Source organism: Nansenia antarctica, assembly GCF_963989245.1.
Source record: "Nansenia antarctica genome assembly, chromosome: 15".
Lineage (NCBI taxonomy): Eukaryota > Metazoa > Chordata > Actinopteri > Argentiniformes > Microstomatidae > Nansenia > Nansenia antarctica.
In genome coordinates, this window is record NC_137685.1 from 14,990,819 (window position 1) to 14,996,818 (window position 6,000).

Consider the following 6,000-nt stretch of genomic DNA (forward strand, 5'->3'; position numbering starts at 1 on the left):
GGGTGATGGGGAGGGGGCGGGAGAGGCCATAGGGGTGTTTGGACCGGGGTAAGTGTTCCACTGCTGCTGGACCTCCGTTTTGACGACCGCGGTCTTCTCCGGCGTCTCTCCCGACGCGGCCGCCTTCTCCTGCTGCTTGCCTTTCTTCTTCTCCGAGGCGGCCTTCTTGGCCTCCAGGCGGCGCTGTCGGCAGGACTTGGCCGGCTCGGGGAGCTTGCGGACGGCGCGGCGGAAGTTGTCCGACACCATCTTCATCTTCTGCCGCTGGCCCTCCTCGCTGCCGTGCTCGTCGGTGAGCGAGACCTTGTAGAGGGGCAGCACATGGAGCTGCTCGTCCTCTGGGATCTCCCCCACCTTGCGGTTGTCCTCTTTCGTCAGGGTGCACACCTGGGAGAGAGGCGGTGGTGGGGGGGGGAAGGGGAGAGGGGAGAAGAAGAAGGGACAAGGTTTAGGGATGCTCCGATTTAAATCGGCCGATTTCACTCCAAATGACTCGATCGGTGATCGGCAAAAATGGCCGATCGCAAAAACCGTTTTTTTTTTTTTTTTTTCCTGGGGAAGACAGATAACTGAACAGAAAACATAGGAGGACGTAACAGTATGTAAACCATGAAGGCCACGTTTATGATGTCTTTTATACAGCCATATCGACTGACTTGGGCTTCAGGCCCTAACTGGGTGATGACTATGCCATAAAAATGGGTCTGCGTTTGCTTGGTGCCTAATGGATCAAAACTTTTGTCTAAAAAGCAAAAAATATGTAGGCTATCCAGTCAGTAGGCCTACAGTTATGTATTATTTTTTAAAATCGGTATCGGTATCGGTTGATCTTGAGGAAAAAAATCGGTGATCGGTAAAAATCCAGATCGGAGCATCCCTAACAAGGTTTAGTGTCTGCTGAGTCATCGTGGCGGTGACCGGGCAGGGGGACGTTGTACTGCGGACACACACACAAGTCTCTCTGGCAACTACCCCCCTGAGAAACAGACGAACGACCTAAGAACAACATAGACATGCACAGATAGAGTGAGAAGGAGCGAGAGAGAAAGACAGACAGAGAGGCAGACAAACAGAGAGACAGATGGACAGAGAGACAGACGAACAGACGAGAGAAAGAGAGCGCGAGAGAGACAGAAAGAAAGAGCGAGAGAGAGAGGTAGTGGGGGGTAGTGGACGTCGACGCATCGTCCCAGCCCTACTTACAGGATAAGCTGTTGAACTCAGACATACCCTGTCTGAGACCAGAGTGTTGTGGAATTTAACGTGTATGCAGAGTGAACATAACACACTCCGGCTTATATGAGAGAGGCCACTTAGAGTACCGAATGGACACAATTGTCTCATGTCAGCGCAACCAAGATCTCTCTGGCTTCCCAACTGTCTGTTGAAGAACCCGTCGGAAGACAATGGTATGGGCTGTCAACTGATTATCATGTTGGGATAACAACAATCCCCTTCAATTCCTCTATTAAGTTACATTTACCCATCTGTCTTGCATTGTTGAATATAATAAACGTGTAATAACAATGAACAGATTTCCGAATTACACCTAGCGGAGTAGATATCACAGATGACAATACCAGTGTTTCCTCTATATGCATTTATTGGTGGCGGGCCGCCACGAATGAATTTCCTCCGCCACTTATTGATTCAGTACACACAAAAAAAAAAAAAATCCACCTCTGAACATTTTGACATTTTAAAATATATCTGATCCTAGATCAGCGCTATAATGGATGTTGACTAAAAGTGCACCTAAATCAACGCCCATCTCTCTCTAACCGCTGATCCAAAATCAGATTAATGACATTAAACATTCAGTTGACGACGTGACACAAGGGCTACTCCTGATTAGGGATGCACGATATTATCGGCACCGATATTTATCGGCCCGATAATGGGAAATTAATGTTTATCGGTATTTATAACATTTTAGCCGATATTTAGCCGATAATATGAAACCGGAAATATTTCTGCTTCCGGTTTCCGCGCTCATATTTCTGCTTCCGGTTTCCGCGCTCTGCTTCCGGTTTCCGCGCTCAGGCACGCAGTGTGTATAGACGAGACGCGAGCGAAACATGCCTTCCCCGGTGTGGACATTCTTCACAGTTTCTGAGGCAGATAGTGCGTTTGCAATTTGCAATACATGTTCAACAAAAGTTCCGAGAGGAGGGCAAAGGTCTACGAGTTACAACACAACGAATCTAATAAGTCACCTGAAGAATCACCATTGCAAGCACGCTGTATGGAAGGAATATCAAGCACTCGTAGTAGCAGAACACGGTAGCCTAGCCGCGAAAAAAAAAGCTGCGGTGCCTATTGAACACGCATTTGAAAACTGCAGGAAGTTCACTCGAGACAGCTCAAAGGCTCAAGCCATCAATGAAAAAATAATGGAGTTGATGGCCCTCGACGACCAGCCTTTCTCTGTAGTAGAAGATAAAGGATTTCGCCAGCTAATTTCACATTTAGAGCCCCGGTATACACTCCCTTCCTAAGGAAGGACTCCAACAACATCACTAGACAGGCCTTGGACTACAACCCGCAGGGGAAGAGGAAAGTTGGAAGGCCGAAAAACACCTGGAGACGTTCCACACTCCAAGACCTGAAGAACATCGGGGTGAGCTGGCAAGAAACAAAGGCCCAGGCCCAAAAGAGAGTGAGATGGAGAGCTCTGGTGGACGCCCTATGCCCCTCAACGGGGTGAAGAGGACTAACTAACTATACACTCCCAAGTCGCCGCTATTTTGCAGACGTGTGCCTGCCTGCTCTGTATGATACAGTCGCCACGCACATCCATAGTCTGATCGATACTAGCGAAAGCCAGATACGTTTTACCACGGACATATGGACTTCTGACGTTAGTCCAGTCAGTATGCTTAGTTTAACGGCCCAGTGGCTGGATGAGGACTTCAATATGAAGAAGACACTGCTGCATGGGCATGAGTTCTCCGGTTCGCATACTGCGACAGCCATCCGCGGGGCTTTTGAAACCATGTTTGGACAGTGGAAGATACCTAAGGAGCGGGTGCACGTTGTGCTGAGGGACAATGCGCGCAATGGCCAAGGCTTGTGAGGAATGTGAAGTTGCAAGCTTGGGCTGTATGGCCCACAGTTTACAGCTTGCCGTTAATGAGGCTGTACTGAGCCAGAGAAGTATATCCGACTGTGTTGCGATCGGGAGGAAGATGGTAGGACACTTTAAGCACGTGATCCCCTCTGTCGAAGCCTTAAAACGTCTGTTAAACAAGGCCGTTGCAACAGACCACGGAGTGAAAACTTCCAAGAGCACCCTGTTACAAGCAGTAGACCAGAGATTCGGTCACATCCATGAAGAGCCCCTGTATTATCTCGCAACAATCTTGGACCCTAGATACAAGGACCGCTTCTTCAAGCTTGGAACAAAAGTGCAAGCAGCAGACATGTTGCAAGAGAAGATGATCAGCTGTGCAACAGCTGACAAGCCAGCCGAGCCGCAAGCAAAGAAGACAAGGACAGACGGTAATGAATGAATGAATGGTCTTTATTGTCATTGCTATAGTACAGGTACCAAACAACGACATTTGGGAGGGGGGGCTCCCCTGGTGCTAGGAAAGAAAAAAAAACTAAAAAAACAAGAGGGGAAAAGAGCTGGTTTACATAAATAAAGGCTATGTACACTATACTATACTGTACAGATAAAACACTGTGCTGTACTCTATGCTATGCTATACCTATTCTAACATTTCCTATTTCTCTGCAACCTTATGTACCCTAGGGTTATCATATTGCACATAGTGTTATTGGTTGCACATTCATTTAAAGTGTCGCAGTTTGCAGGCTTGAAATGTACACATTACATACACACAGGTAACCCTTCTTTGCTGGAAATGTACGACGAAATCTTGGAAGAAAACACTGAACCCACAGAAGAGCAGGCGAGGACTCAAACGGAAGTGCAGGTAATTTATTCAATTTAATGTTTGGCTTTCAACTTGTTAAAAAATACACCACATCACGATAATGTGACATGTGCGCTGCTATGTAGGGTGTTACGTAAGGAGGGGCGGATGTTTATGCGGAAGTGGAGAGCTTGGCTAATCTAGCGACATCTGTACTTACAGTATATTGTGATTTTGTTGTCCTTTTAGATGTACCTCTCACAGTCAACGATTCCCAGGACTCAGAACCCAATGGAATACTGGAGAAGCAACAAATCCCGTTTCCCGACCCTGGCCCTGCTTGCAAGGACGTACCTGTCAGCCCCTTGCACTAGCGTCGACAGCGAACGTTTATTTTCTGCAGCTGCTCATGTGATCGATGAAAAAAGAAACAGACTCGGATGTGAGAGAGCAGAGATGCTTCTTTTTATGAAGAAAAATATTCACCTGATGCCCTCAAAGTAGGCTAGCATAGTGTAAAGTAGCCTCAGACTGGTAGGCCATTGCAAAGGTTCTATGAGGTAGGAATTGTATTCAGTTTGTATATTAGGGAACACCAATGGAAAACGTGTCTATTATTTAGGTGAGAATGTGAATGTAGGCTATACAAGACAAGTTGTTTACAAGGAAAACATGCACTTTTTGTTTTTCCATGTCAGTGCAATTTATTTTGAATTCTTATGCAAAACGTTTGATGGGCTTTATCACAACCTACCTCATCCTCATGCACTAAAAGTAGCATAGCCCAGCCCTTTTCAGTTGCTTTATTAAGCATACTAGTGTAGCCTACTATGTGCCTTGTATCATTCTGTTTATCTGCAGACTAAGCAGCCATTTGGCACTAGTTTCTGTACAAGTTCTATACAACTTTTGGTTCTTTAAAAGTCTTTATTTTTGTATTGACTGATGCACTTTATTTATTTTTCGATATTTTATTTATGCATTTTCAATGTACAGGGATAGACAAGATGCACTTTTATTTTGACACTTTTTTGATCTAATTACTCTTAGGTGAGCCTTTTTTGTTTTCATAAAAGGAGGCCAGATCTTGGCTAAAAAAAGCATTGTGCACTGTCTATAACAGATTCTGTTTGTTAGAGGAAATAATAAATGAACATTTGAAGACTCAGAAGTGTTCTCTTTGTTGTGTTAACAATAGTGATATCAAAGTTAGATTGGGTGAGATCACTATGGAATATTAAATCATCAATCTTTGCTCACTACATAGCCTTTCTTACCTTCAGGTGTGCATGAACTACAGGTTATCAACTGTGAAATTATATCTGAATGGTCTTTATTGTCATTGATATAGTACAGGTACCAAACAACGAAATTTGGGAGGGGGGGGCTCCCCTGGTGCTAGGAAAGAAAAAAAAAAAAAAAGAAAAAAAAATAAATAAATATCAGTTATCATATCGGTTATCGGCCACGAGAAGCGGGTAAATATCGGTATCGGTATCGGTTGGAAAAAATGCATATCGTGCATCCCTACTCCTGATTGGTCTAAATGTGAACCGGCATGAGAACCGTGCAGACTCAACCATCCCTGCTGAAAAACTGTCGCAAGTTGAAGAACTCGCGCAAGTTGGAAATACTCTGAAACTTTCGCCAAGTTGGACATACTTTTCCTGTTGTGTTTGAGACGGAGCCAAGACTGCTCGTTTGGAAGGACATTGGATCCGTGAGTAACGTAAACCTTCAGAGCTGATGGATGGAAACCGGTATCACAAGTTTATATTCTGTATATTTTATTTTTTTATTTTTCATCCTCCCTCTAGTTTTGGTTGAAATTAGGTCGTTGTTTTGAGCGCGCGTGCGCATTTCATGCGCGTGCACGCGAAAAAAATCGAGGGCTCTCCGCCACTAATGTAAAAATTCCTGGAGGAAACACTGCACTGCTATGTTTAGCCAACTTGAATGCCAACATGGCCATCAGGGTTTTTCCTGGCTCAAAATGAGGCGGAGGTGGTACCAGTGGTGTTTGACATCGGGGGGGACCCATGAAGCAGGGCTGTCTGGGGGTCCTTAAACATCAAACACTTAATTTCTTGCATTCTGGTGAATTGATATGCACCAATTT